The sequence below is a fragment of the Mustela putorius genome, unplaced genomic scaffold (assembly GCF_011764305.1).
Source record: "Mustela putorius furo isolate JIRA1106 unplaced genomic scaffold, ASM1176430v1.1 tig00003867_pilon_pilon_pilon, whole genome shotgun sequence".
Taxonomy (NCBI): Eukaryota; Metazoa; Chordata; class Mammalia; order Carnivora; family Mustelidae; genus Mustela; species Mustela putorius.
In genome coordinates this window covers 13557043-13572076 of record NW_025422019.1, presented here as the reverse complement: position 1 = coordinate 13572076, position 15034 = coordinate 13557043, and the positions used below count along the sequence as shown (strand labels likewise).

General features: G+C 37.7%; 1 long non-coding RNA gene across 1 annotated transcript; it reads left to right on the top strand.

The window, feature by feature from the left end:
* The first annotated feature begins 1496 nt into the window (after positions 1-1496).
* On the top strand, positions 1497-14746 carry LOC101677085. The gene is made up of 3 exons (XR_200879.2): positions 1497-1776; positions 10658-10770; positions 14404-14746. It is a non-coding gene; the product is annotated as an uncharacterized LOC101677085 (long non-coding RNA).
* The last annotated feature ends 288 nt before the right edge of the window (positions 14747-15034 follow it).

Here is a 15034-nt window from a genome sequence, read left to right as displayed (position 1 = left end):
ATGCTTTGCATGTTGAAAAGCATTGACTCCATGGAAAATTGTTCTAAACTCCAAAACACATGGGAAAAATGACTACAGTATTAGGTTAAACTATATTCAATTGAGGTTTTTGAAAGTAAAAAATGGTCAAGTATTGGAAATTTCCTGTTTCAAAGTACTACCTGGTAGTAATTATGAAGTTCTTTGTTATAACCATGGTGTGGTCCTGTTGGGTGGAAAGAAGAACAAACTGAGCCAGCATCCAGTAGTAAGCTCTGCCATTAAATAGTGTAATAGTGGGTCAATTACTTCTCCTTGTGTAGAGTTTGCTCTTGCATATGGAAAAAACATTAACTGATTTGTGGTTCCTAAAATGTATACCTTGGCCTCTGTGAGTCTGTGGATAATGAAATATGTTCTTGAGTCCATGTTCTCATCAAGCATATTCTGCAGAAGGGATAAATTATTTCTTGCACATGTATGTGTGATTCCATGGTGGTGAATGTAGTATATATTAATTCAATTGATTCATAATAGAATTTTACGATGTAATTATATGTTTTATAAATTATAAGATTACAAGATAACCATTACATTTAGAGAATGTTCCTAATTGTTTGGGGTTTATTATCAATGTCAAAAGGTGGGATTATCTCCCATCACCAACCAGTAGAGGATAACATTGAGAAATGTTTTAAGCACAATTAATACCCAGAGCCAATTAATACCCAGACCAGAGGAAAAGAACAAGTCAAGGATGAGGGCATTGATCTCTTTGTTTATTAAGGTAATGCCTAGTAAATATTTTTGTTTGTTCAAAAGAGCTTAAGGAAAAGAGACTTAGGATATACTCTCTCATAGAAGCTGGATATGCCCATGTCTGAAATTAAGTCTTGAAAAAGATAGAAGCTAGTCTGAAAAATCATGAGTGCCACTCTTTGCACTGGAGCTGAAGGTAATCAAATGGATAAAAAGCCCACTTGAATTTTGAGAAGGTTATAGGGCTCAAAGAATCCTCAACTTAGATTAAAGTAATCTTGAATATTCAAGACTTAACATGATTTTAGGGCTTCAAAATTCTTCAAATAGTAGACTGAGAAAGCTTTTCAACCTTGTATGGGAGATTGAATATTGTCTTTATATGGGGGAAGGATAATGGGAAATTTAGGGGTTCTAGAGGGCAGAGCCAAGAACTACAATTGGGATCTAATCAGAGTCTTAGAGTCTTCATTCCATAGTCTTAGAGAAGTGGGATGTTGTAACACCTGCCCCAGTCTGATGATTGCTATAGTCTGATGATTCTTTGAGCCTACAATTCTCCTTTCTGGATAGAATTGTATGTTTGATTACCCCTCTTTGACCATTGTTTGCTGGATGTAAGGGGGCTTATAACTAGTGTTTTTAGTTCATGGGATTCTTGATCTGGACTGGAGGTACTTTAAAGAAGTCTCAGGATAGTGGTCTTACATTCTAATTATATGAGACATTTATGACTTTTTTCCAAGGGAGGATGAATGTATTTTGGCGTCCATAAAAGAAGAAACAAGAGGACAATTTACATTTGAACAAGAGGACAATTTGTGGCAGATGTACATTTTTCTCAATTATTTGCTGCTCTACTGTGGGAGAATTATACTTCCTGCTTTTTTCAAGTCAGGCTTTGTTGTATGGCTTGATTTTTCTCCCTGCTGCAACAGTACGGCATGCCCAAATGGGGACTGCACATTAAGCATGGTCTCGGAATGAAGAAGAGTGAGAACAGAGGTGCCATCTAACCTCATCTGATATGAAACACAAGTGAGAAATACATGTTTGTTGTAAGCCATTGGGATTTGGAGGTTGTAATTTCCTGAAGCATAATGTAGTAAAAACAGGTTAAAACCATGACAAAACTATCTAGAGCAGAGCCAAAAGCAGAACAAGGTCTGTTGATGCCCACTTAGAAGGCTCTCTTCATGGCATCTCAACTCTTTCCATGAGTTAAGAGTATTTTTTGAAAGTTTCAAGGATGGTCACAATTTATAAAATACCGTTCAAACACACATGAGTATTAGAACATTTAAAATACTTGCCTAGTCCATCAAACTACACTTAGGACACATCTACTCGGCCAACTTAAGTAGAAAATGGAGGCAATTGCATAACTAATTTAAGTTCTGGTATCCCTTATTTCAGTTATCTATGTATTTAAAGGAAAAGATATTTAAAAATCACTCATTTTTTTAATTCTCTTGGGTTTTGGGCTTAGGTATAGATGCAGTGGTAAAATTTTCAGATTTCCACTAAAGCCAGTTTGAAGTATGGTAACTCTTGGAATGGAACACTAGATAAAATAGATAAAATAGATAAAAATGGCCTCTTTCTTTTCCCACTTGAAAACTGGGTCCAATAAAATCCTAACTCAATTAACTAGAAATCTTTGCACCAGGGTCCAAAGCCACAAAAAATGATTGCATGGAACAGTCTTGAATTATCATACATCACTGCTAACTGCTGAAAGTAATATCCACAGCACTATCATATTTTAGTGTCTATCTTGGAGATATTGTTGAATCACTTTTATCTCACATTTGGATTGTCTTGTTTTATAGGATTGCCTTAGCCACCTTTTCCCTCCTCTATGAGCTAATGAGCCTAATGTACCACTTTCTGTGTTCTTAGGTAACTGCTGCTTAAATATATTCAGCCTCAATTGTCCTTTATTAAGGCAGAAGGTCTCTGCTCCATAGCTTAATCTGAAAACTCTTTTGGATGATACTATATCTTTCTAATAAACCTGCTGTGGACAGGCTGCTACTTGACTCATAGGATGTTTTAATGCAGCAAAAGTAGCTGAATATATTCACTTTATTTTCCATCATTTTTATCCCTTCTCCTCTTAGTTTAGATGGTTTTTGTTGTTGTTGTGGCTCAAAGGTAATTTTATTTTTCTTTGCTCTTTCATGTCTTAAATTGTAGCAAAATCTATTCAAGAATCCCTGGATGTCAAGAGAGGAGAGATTTTATGAATTACTTTCTAAATGAGCAGGGAAAAAAAAAAAAGGTGGGGGGGTGGGGGATGTATAAAAGAAAGGAAGGAGGGAAGGAAGGTAGGTAGGTAGGTAGATTGTGTCTCAGCAGCAGAAGGAGTTTGCCCTGGTGCTGGAGTATCATATTTTAATGATAATGGTAAAAAGTCTACCACACTGAGTCTCAGAGGTCCAGGTTCTTCTTTGAGGTTCTTGACTGGCTGCGAACATGACCAGGGACAAATATTTTTACCCTTCAATTCCCTTATCTACAAATTTAAGCCATTAGACCAGGGTACAGTTATCTCAATTTTCATTTGTGACTTACAATTCTAAAGGAATCACTTTAGGGAGAGGAGCTATTTGGTCTAAACAGGGGTCTTATCCAGTGCATGTTTGAAGACACACATGGTCTTCGTGTGTATCAACAGTGTTGCTGTCAAAAGTGCCTAAAAGTTGAGGAGATGAAAAAGAAAATTTAACTACTTTCTAAGAGCAGAGCAATGTTTAATGTCCAAATGCTGCTGGCAGTACATTGCTACTCTTATTCTGTAACAGTTCAGCAACCCTTGTTGGGAATCTCTAAAATCACCTTTTCCTGGTTTCGTTTTTATTTTGTTTTTCTCAGACCTTGACTTGTCAGCCACCCAGCATGAAATGTAAGTTTTTTTCCATAAAACACTTTAAAGGAAATATACCCATTCTGAACATTTCTTGAAGAAAATGACCTCTTGCCTACAGAATTGCCAAGGCATTTGTATTAAAGAAGTGTGCTTTTTACCGGGAGGCAATTTGGTGTATTTTGATTTATGCCCTTGACATGTTTTAAAGGTTAAGAAAATGTTCAGTGTATTTCTTCTTCTGGTGTTAGAAGAGTTGCTTCCTCAGATATGGCTGCTTAATGTTTAATATTCTTTAAAAATGATTAGAAAGCTAGGATCAGTAAAGGAACAGGTTTAGTTTTTGCACAAAGTATAATATGAAGAGAGCTGCTGCTGGCGCATATTCAGTGTTATTTGAAGCAAATTTTAGGGGAAACGGGGGAACGTGGGAGGTGCTTGAAAAGTAATTTCTCTTGTGGCTCTCTTTCTGGGGGGCTGAATATCTTGTTCAGCACTCAGGAGATGTGAAATAAGGAGTTAAAATAAGCATGCTCTAAGCCACAGCTTTATCAGGAATTTACACCTTTTGCTTGTTCAAATGAGAGCTGAAAGCTCCAAGAACAAAGGAGATTAAGTGAAAGCACTGCTCCTGTGTTTTAGCAGTAAATGATGAGTTTGATTGAAGTGATGTTGTTAAATTAACTGTGGCGTCTTGGATTCTAGGTCAAAGGTATTGTAAAGGTGAGGAGAGAGAAGGTAGACTACACCCTGTCCCCTCAGGCTAACCCACTTCACAGAAGTGAACATGCTTTTCTATTTCTTCTTCCTTGGCCCTCATTTCCGTATCATGTAAAATGAAGGTGTTGGACTAGATGATTTTTAGGGTGACTTTTGTTACACTTCTCAGTTTTTGTTGTTGTTGTTTTGATTTCCCTATTTTTTCAGTTCTTTCAACCTCTAGAACTTTCTTGATATCCTACTTATTCATATCGGGGAAAGGGATCTAGTGAGTAGCACTTAACGTGCTGCTTTCCAGAGACATTTAATTATTTTTGGTCATTATTGTTGTATATTTTATTTTTAATTTGACTTTGAGTACCACAGAATTTTATCATTATTGATTTATATCAACATTCATTTAGATTTAATAACATTTTTATGATCAAAATAATAAAATGATAAAATGTAAATATTCAACCCTTTTAAATAAGGGTCCTCTGAACAGGACTAGCACTCCTAGTACTTCAGGCTTTCCATCTGTGATTATATTTCTTCTGACTAAATTCCATCCTTCTTTGTAATTCCCATTAGCTAGGTTTTGCCTCAAATTTTAGTTGGAACATAGCTATTTAATTATTTATTTAATATTTGTTTACTTATTTGACCCAGAGAGAGAGGGAGAGAGAGACAGTGAGAGAGAGAACATAGGTAGGAGGAGTGAGACAGAGAGAAGCAGGTCTCTGGCTGAGCAGGGAGCCCGATGTGGGGCTTGACCCCAGGACCTGGGATCATGACCTAAGCCGAAGGCAGACACTCAATGACAGCCACCCAGGGATCCTGGAACGTAGATTTTAGTTGGAACATAGTGAGTAGTCTGTTAAGATAAGCCATATTATTATCCAAATGTACATGATTTGTTTACTCATTTGCTTATTATCTATTGACTCCACTAAAATGTAAGCCTTAACAGGGTAGGAGCTCAAATTGCCATATTCCTCATTTTCCTCCATTGTCCGAGCAGTTGTGCAGCCTGTTGGGGGTGCTTATTAAAGACTGAATGCCTGAATGAATTCACTTATCCACTCACTCATTCTTTCATTCCACACATGTTGAATGAGTATTGATTGTGGGTCAGACATTATGCTAGGCTTTGGGATTGCAAAGATAAATCAGCCTCCATATCTGTACTCCCAGAGGCAACCTTCACGGGAAAAAGTTAAGCAAAGATAGAAGGGCAGCACATGAGGCACAAGCTCCATCATGAAATGTCATTGATAATTCCTGGGGACTGGTGATACGGAACAGAAAGATGCTTTTGAATAAGGGTCCTCTGAACAGTACTTCGTATTGCTGGTGTGTAAGATTGACCCAGGAATTTGGCTTTTGGAAGTGGTCTTGCATAGGTGATACTGAGAAGGAGAAACCTGGTCATTGAGTTGTCCTAGATCTCATCAAATTTCTACAGTGCAAGGAAGGTGAATTTGTGAATCAACAGGCATATTCCACTGAAACTAATGAGTTGGAAAAAATAGCCCAGAACAAAAAGAACTACTTTGTTGAAAGTGGCCATATTACACTCCACGGAGTAATGATCATAGATGGCCATTACTTCGGTTATGATGAAGGTACTTAGTGTTACCATGGGCCTACAGAGACAGAGCGGTATCCTTGAGAGTTTTCCTTTAAGGGCAGAGCACCTTACTGAACTTCCAACAGAAGGACCTCAAAAAATATTTTAAGTCAGGGTAGGGAAATAGGCATCATGGTCTAACAAAACAAGTAGTCTTTAGAATAAAGCAATTTGAATTCTAGATTCTCTCCTTCATAGCTCTGTGATACTGGGTAAAAGACAACCTCTCTGGGAATGTTTTCTTATCTTTAAGATGGGGATAAAAATACCTACTAGATTGTATTAAAACAGTGTGCATAAAATAGTACATAGTAGGCCTTCATATTAATGCTAATTGGTGGTGGCAGTAAATGTACACAGTTATGTAAAGGTATATGAAAATTAGCTTGTAACTCTTTTTTGCTTCCATATTTATTATTGTTGATGACTTCTGCCTCACATGCTAGCAGCTTTGGCTGCTTTAAAAGTTATCAGCTCAGGTAGGTCTGTAAACAAGCTACTCTACCCTGTTTATACTTAGGTTAATATATTGCTCCTCATGCGATTTTGTGTGAATGGATTTCAGGAATCATGGAAAAATCTCATCCATTGTCAAATCCTATCTTGGAGTTTGAAATACTTTCCCAAGGGTAAAAATCTCCCAACCTATCAGTCCCCAAAGTAAAGATAAGGCTTAAATATTATAATCTTCCCAGAAATGTTTCTTTCCTCTCCTTTTTCCCCATTTGTCAGTCCACCATTTCCCCTGTACAGCTTCCAGACAAAATTAGCCAAGCCTCTATTTGTAGTTTGTCCACATTTCTTACTTACTTTACTATGATTTATGGAAAATAAAATGTTATCTATTATAAAATGCATGTAGATGTTACAGATATTGTTATGTGAAAAAATGTGAAATTGTTGAAATGTGATAAATTCTACACTAGGCTGCAAAGTCTTTTTAGGAAGAAACTATATTCAAAGAAACTGGCAAAACTCCAGGTTCATTGGGTATAAATAATCAATTTCAAAGTTTTCCCTATAGGCTGATTTAGATAGCTGTAAAGTTTAGGAGAGGTTGGAGAAATCATGAGGACATTTGAGAGTATGTGATTGGTGGCTGGTGGGAATGAAAGGAGAGAGAAAAATTGTGCAAGGAAAGGACATAGCCATAACAGAGCACAAACATCACCAATATCCAGATTTGATGAGGACCTTTCTTCCTAAGAACATATTTACAATATTAATTTTGCAACATCTTCAAGATATATAGTTATTTCCATACTCCCCCCCCCGCCAATAGCTTGTTGGAATATTTTATGCACATAAAAATGTAGTTTTAGGTGGAAGAATCCCAATGCATTTAAAACCCAAAAGCAAGAAAGCATGTTCCCATGTCAATGAATTCATTTCGTAAATAGATGCTTATAATGACTTACAAGTAATTATAAAGTAGTTGTATAAATTATTAAGTGATAATGAGTTAATATGGCATATATTTATAAGGGATGAATTATTATTGAGCTTTTAAGAATACCAATGTTAATTACTGAAGGCTGTTTTAGAGTTAAAATGGCTTTATTAATACATGCCTGAGGATATCAGCAGCAAGCAAATAGTATTAATCTGAAACCCATTTGTGTCAGATACATGGTATTTACCCTGATATACTGACCTTTTCTAAAAGGTAAATTAGGTTAGTTCAGCATAGTTTGTTATTTGGGCCAATTGATGACTGGGTTTCTTTTGGTGGGAGAGGGCAGAAATCTGGCAGGCATACAGTTTCACTGTATGAAACTGACCCCCGAATACTTTTTCTCAACCATGAAAACCATGACCACACTTACCCACCTATGGGCTGCTCTCATTTCTCATGATTCTCTCAGTTCTCAAAGATTACTGACCTTTATTTTATGATCAGTTTCCTGTGTTTTTATTGTCCTGGATGGAATTATTACAGATTTGTACTTACGAATTCTTTAAAAATAGCTACCTACTTTTATTCCACTTATATTTACCAAAATTTGTACTCCAGTCCCAAATCCTTTATCTGACTTTGGAGACCTCCCAACCCTCATAAGCAAATTTGATGTACTTTTCCCATCTTTAACCATGATTCCTAAGTCTCAAGGAGGTTCCTCCCAAAGGAGATGCGTCAGATTTAATACTCTAATAAGTATTGCTTGTAAGACCATCTATAAGCTTTCTTGAATCAGGAGTTAAAGTCTGGGAAAATAGATTCACAACTAGCAGTAAGGGCAATGCACATAACTAAAAAGCTTGTTTTAATTCAGTAGAAGCCTTTGTGTTAATGAAGGGAAAAGGTTGAGGAGCTCTAGCCAAAACTGGATTTATAATTCACATATATTCATTTTGTTTTCTCGCCCTCTATATCTGTGCTTATACAAAACTTCCCTGAACAATGGTAATTGAGATATAATTGAACGATGAGTAGGAGTCAGGTGTCAACTAGGTGAGAAGTTGGAGAAGGCTATTTCAGGCAGGTGAAATCACATACACAACCCATATGAAGTCCTAGTTGAGAGTGCCATTTTGTATTGGAGGCATCTAAAGGATAACAGGCTAGTACAGACAGAAGGGAAGACTGTTGTGACTGATGGAGATGTTCAGGGAAGAGTGATGATGGAAGAATATGGGGCAAGGATTCTGCTGGGCTGCAAGGGGCTGTGTGTAAAACGCCAATGGACTTAGATTTTGTCCAAAAGTCTTGATAAGCATTATGCTCCCAGGCAGAGCACTCTTATTTTAGAATGATCACCCTGGGGATAGCATGAAGGAGCTGGAGACAGGAGAAAACCAAGGTCAGGGATGTTCATTAGAAGGCAACTATAAGTGTCCGGAGGAAAGATGACAGGAGCCTGATCCACTCTGGGGAAATGAGGAGAATGTGCTCTTGTGGGGCTCTGGAAAGTTCTAGGTAACCAAAGAAAATAGCTGTGGTATTTAGCCTAAAAGAGTAGAAATAAGTCACAGAAAGAAAGAAAGAAAGGAGTATATATTTTTCTCTAAATTCCTTCTTTTATTTGGATATCTTACTTTTTCTTCCCAAATTCCTGTGTCCAGGAATGGCACCTAGTGGGGTTGTAGTGACAATTGACACCTCTCCTTCAGTGCAGAAGACCACCTTCTACAGGGAGTCTTTTTGTCTATGGACACAACAATTTAGAGCATAATTGTTTCACATGCCTGTCTGGGACTATTTTGAATGGTAGTCTTTAATTACTGCAGAATAAAAGTGACCCAAAGGGTTTGGGAGGTAGGAAAAGAATAAATGAAACAAGATGGGATCGGGAGGGAGACAAACCATATGAGACTCTTAATCTCACAAAACACACTGAGGGTGGCCGGAGGGGAGAGGGGTAAGGAGAGGGTGTTTGGGTGATGGACATTGGTGAAGGTATGTACTATGGTGAGTGCTGTGAAGTGTGTAAACCTGGTGATTCACAGATCTGTATCCCTGGGGCTAATAATATATTATATGCTTATAGAAAATTTTTTTATTAAAAAAAAAAGTGACCCAAACAAAGTGAGTGAGAATAAATGTGTTCAGGCATTGTAAGTCTTGTTACTTAATTCTCAGACCACACAAAGCTGGATTGGGCAGTTAAAGTCTATAAAGGCACAAGTAGAGGGTAGTTAGTAAGTGTTAGAAACACACTGAGACCATCCAAAGACAGAATCCTGACTTCCTTGACTGGTGTGGGAGCCCCAGGAAGAGGAGCAGGTACCTTTTAGTGAAAAGAATGAAATTTCTCCTTGAAGACACCAGGGGTAGGAACATGACCTTGCTTTCACCTTTCATCTCACCCAAAGGAGTGAAGGGAATCCACAGGAGGTGAGAGGAGTGTAAGGGCCAGCCTAAGATCAGGCCAGAAGTCCTCCACAGCCAGACTGTTCTCAGGAGAGGGGAAGTAGGGATGTTTTAAAGTCCATAGAAAAGATAAAACCCACTTTTAAAATTCCCGTTTCAGAAAATTAAAAACCTGGCGGGCACGTGTATTAGCTGTGCATCTTTATCATTTGCAATAGTATCTTTATAATTCAGTATCTTTCTCCATGCTGATATTCTAGTATTCTGCTTTTTAGGGTGTTCTATAAAAGGGCGTGTGATTTTACATATACATAAACAACGCTGTGCCAATACAAAGGGCATCAGGGCCTCGAATGGGCCTACAGGCACCGCAAGCCGTGTCATCTGAAGTGTTCGTGAGGGACAGAAGCCCAGAGCTTAGACCCGGGAACTATGTCAGTGCCAAGTACCATGACGCAACAAATTAAAATATGTTTAGAAGGGGAATATTGAGATGATTTGAAGGGAATGTTTTCAGATGGAGCCTATGAAAGAAGTGTCATGTTAGGAGAATTTTCTTATTAATGCTGGGTTTATGGACAGGGGTGACCTACAGTTGACAGGCACAGGGTATGTTTGAAGTGCAGTGGCAATTTTCCCTGTTTGGCAGGGATAAACATTTAGGATAGCAGTTTTCCAAGTGTGGTCTCTGGACCAGCAGCATCAGCATCACCTGGAAACATATTAGAAATGCAAATTATTGGACCTTTTTCCACATCTATTGAGTCAGAAACTAGGGGATGGGAACTAGAAATGTATTTTAATAAGACTTCCCAATGTAAGAGGGTACAGAAATGTGTGCATATGATAAGTATGAAAGGGGACAGAGGAAGGTATGGGCTGAGAAAAGTTGTTTTGTCTCTTGTAGGTGTAAGTGGCAACCACTAGGTGTCTTAAAGGAATAAGTGACATTGACTTCCCTTCTAATTCCATGAAGGCTGGAAGAGGATTTAGTAGGAATCCTAGCCCACCAATCCCAAGGTTGGTAAAATAGTATAATGGACTGTCTTCCTTAAATCAAGATGTACCTACTCTGTTACTTTCTTCCTACAGTTCTAATGCTAACCATGACTAATTGAACAAAAACCTGTTATACTGATTTAGTTAGAGCTCAACCACCACTGTCTAGAATGATTACTTTGGATATGGAGGCCACAGAACTCTTAGGGATGAGACACCTTTCAAATCTTCTTGGCCAAAGAAACCCAATAGTTCCCAACTCTTGCCCCCTTGCCCTTCTGAAGCTGTTCAAATAGCATATGGGGCTTAAGTAAGATTTTTCAAATTACTATTTGAATGATATTAACTTGGAATATTTTCTTCTAGACCCCAAAGATTTAATTTTTAAAGATGCTGCTTGATCATTAGCACAATTGGTGTCCTCATTAATAATCTGAGCTGCCAACATCCACGTCCTGGTTACCTCTGTGCTCTGCTATTTACAAGCTGTTTGCAAGGAGCTCTCGCAAGTTATTGCATAATAATCAATTTGCTTTGCTTTCCTTCTAGATTCATTAAATTGTCTTGATGCCCATTAAGCATGCATTTCTCATCAACTAAGTGGTTTAAAATGAGGACCTTTGAAACACTTCTAATTAGCTGTGTAAAGTTTAGAACAAAGTTAACAGAGACCCCAAAAGGCTGTTGTTTGGACTTTCAGGACACGAATTGCTAGCTGCCAAGTAATGTAAAATCAAGAGTACAGTTTTTCCTCCCTGAAGATCTCTTTGAAAAACCCAGAGAAAGTGCACTATTTACAGTAGTTGTCACATTTGTGGCTAATAATTGTTAATTAGGTTAACTCAGTTGCATAAGAAATGTGTTGCTTCACTTGGAGAGTGATGAGTGGGTTGCAAACCTTGTAGACCTTTTCTGAGACTTGAGCCAAGGAGGGCTAACATCTAAAAGATTGTTCAAGTACTCTAGAGTGGAAAAGATTTTTTTTTCCCCCTTGGAGAATATCAACTGTAAAATTAACACTTACTTAGCTCTAGGAATGGAAGGGTCTTAGCAAGGCCACTTTAAAGGTCTTCACGGGGCATGTTGAGAAAATAGATGGCCTCCTAGAGGGGTCATCTTATATTAGCAGAGGTTGTCCAACCTTAGCTGTGCATTGAAATCACTTGGAGAACTTTGAATAAATGGTGATAGCCGGACCCCACCCTATATTGTTAAATAGACACCTATGCTGGTAGTTTAGTCAAAGCGTGCCTATCTTTAAGAAGCTCCTCAGATGATTTAATGGACAGTGGTTGTTGAGCACTACTGTCTTAGAATCTGCTAGTCATCATTCTGGTTCCCAAGAAAGAAATATTGGGCCTATTTGAAATAAAAGGATGCCCCCTCTACTTCCTACTCATTAGAGAATAACTCTTCCTCTATTTCTTTTCCAGAGCAGTAACACAGATTATCCAAAAGTCACTTATGTGTTTTATTGATTGCTTTATTAAATCTTCAAAAATGTCATTGAGTTGAACTTTGCATTAATAAATAATAAAGTTTGTTTGCATTCAGACTAATCCCATAAGCATTCATGGACTAAGCATAGAGATGCATTTTTGGGGGGAGGAGAGGTAGAAGCTGCTGACCTAAAAATAGACCTTCAAAACATAGAACAGCTAGAGAGTTGAGAGTTGGCTCAAAGATAAATTTTTAGCCCCATAGATTTTCTTTAGTACCTTTGGGCTCTGGAGAGTTCATGTTGAAGCATGTCCCATACAGGTGAATTAGACAGAGGCCAACACATGACACATCAGGGCTCTACATGGTTTTCAGCTATGGTCTCAGGTACTACATACTATGATAAGTCCAGTGGAATTCCCTAACCTTGGTAGACTGGACTTGGAATTAAATATTTCATATCATTTCTTCATATACTATAAATGTAAAAAAAAAAAGTCAGGAGTTTCAAACTGACAACTGCTCTATACTTGACCATCTTAGAGTTTTAAAATCTTACATTAATGAGATTCTTTGAGTGTCAGGGTCCTGTGAAACAAGAGCTGAGGAAGATTTGATATTCATCTATTTTGGACAAAGTGATTTATGGGGAATCGGTCTTACAATCACATTTCCTCCTTGACAGGGCAAACAGAGCAACATCTCAGGCTCTGTCTCCCTTTCAAATCTACCAGATGTATTTATTAAGGCTTGGACAAATTCATCATTAATAAATACTTGGGGCATGTTTTTATGTCTTCTTAAAGACAATTAAATATTACTTGTCTCCTCATTTAGGTTACAAGTTCGGGTAGAGAAGAACCACTTATTCTTCTTTGATATGTCCCTCATTACATGCAGTACCTTATTAGACATATCATGGTGTTTAAACAGATGCAGGGGACAAGGGGTACTATTGGAAGACACATAGAGTGTGTGTGTTACACATACATAAACATGTGATCTGTACATACATAAATGGAGGGGTGTTGAGGAGAAGAACTTCAGGTCCTTTTTAGCATTTTATGAATGTGACCATTGCCCTTGCTAGAAGATATGTCACCAAGTGCAGAAACAAATACCATGGACGGAAGAATATGGATGTTCTCAGTGCTTCAGATGACATAACTTCACACATTTACTGCCAGACGGCAAGTGAGTGCCCCAAACTAACATCTGGTAATGAATATTTTAAAAAAAGAATGAGATAAAAGTTAGCAAAGGCAATTTAAAAAAAATTTTTTTTCTTGCTTTAGGCCTTGGTTCAAACTAATTTCACTGTGTCCTCTATAGCTTCTTATGATGTAGAATTTTATTTTCTGGGGAATTACAGACTCTCTAGAAGAGCATATTAAACAATTATTCTTATCACTGAAGGCTGTTCTTTGACAGGTATGCTCAGAGGCTAAAGAGAAACACCCTTCCCTGGAGGAAATGGGAAATAAGGGGAACAAATTCAAGATATAATTCTAATGTGCTACATACAATCTACCTACACTAGAAAAAGGTGATGAATAATTCAGGAAAAAATAAAGTACAAATTTGAAACCCTTTCTGAGCACACTAGCAATCTTAGAAAGAGAGATAAGTAGACTTGGACAAGGCTTTAAAGCTAGATCATTGGACGTTGGCTGAGAATTCAGTATTATTTTTTCTGAGTAGTTTGGCTGGTTCCAGTCTAGACTGCGCATGGCTGAAAAATGAGGGGAGAATGGGTACATGATGAGATACAGTGACCTATAGCAGTGCAAGGCACATTTCTTCCTTTGTGCACTAATAGGGGAATTTCTGATTACTGTTTCTATTTTAGTCATGTAGTATTTACTAGAGACCTCTGGTAGGATCGCATACTTAGCTTCCAGACTTGTCTAAACCTGACCGATCAGGTGGAAAAGATAATAACCAGATAGGTCCAGCATCAGATATCAATTCTGCTGGTTCTGTTGGTGCTTTAACATTCCAGTTTCTAGTCTCTGCTTGTATGTGAGGCTTTGGAACTGGTGTGGTTTTTGTCTTAGCAATGGATCATGCCTACCAGAGAGAGCCCACTAATATTCATTAAACTCCTCCTACTTCGCTTTATTATAACTCATATATTCCCCAATCAGAAATTATTATTCTCTATCCATGACCAACCATGACTTTTGTTTTTTTTGTCTTTTTCCTCAAATTCAGTGATCTGTGAGAAACTCAGGCTACCTTCATTCTCTTGGATTTTTCCAGATTTGTGATGGTTTGAGACTTTCCCTCTTCCTCCATCATCATTTGGGCAGATTGGAATTATTAAGAAGTTGGCTGGGACTCTGTGAGTCAGAAAGTTGAAGGTTTGGGGAACGTGTTGGCTGTCTTCTCCAATCCTAACCTCTATTAGCCAATTGGAAATTGCATTTCAGATGTCTTGGCTGAGGTGATTCAGAAATCACTATCACTCAAGTTCATATTTCAGCTACCATCAAATAGGCAACTGAGACAGAAGTATTCTCCCAGAATACCTCTGTCATGAAATCATGTGCCAAAATTGTTTGCCTTTAATAAAAATTTAAAATGATCTGTGTGTGTTTGGAAAGCCATTTTAATGACTTCGCTTTATTATAACTCATATATTCCCCAATCAGAAATTATTATTCTCTACCCATGACCAACCATGACTTTTTTTTTTTGTCTTTTTCCTCAAATTCTGAGGTTGGGAGAGGAGAGTCTGTATGCAGGGATGAACAAACTGGTTGCCATCTTATGCTAAATCTCCTTGAGAGTGGGATCATATTTTAAGGAGAAAAATACTAAAATTAAAATTTAAAGAACCAAT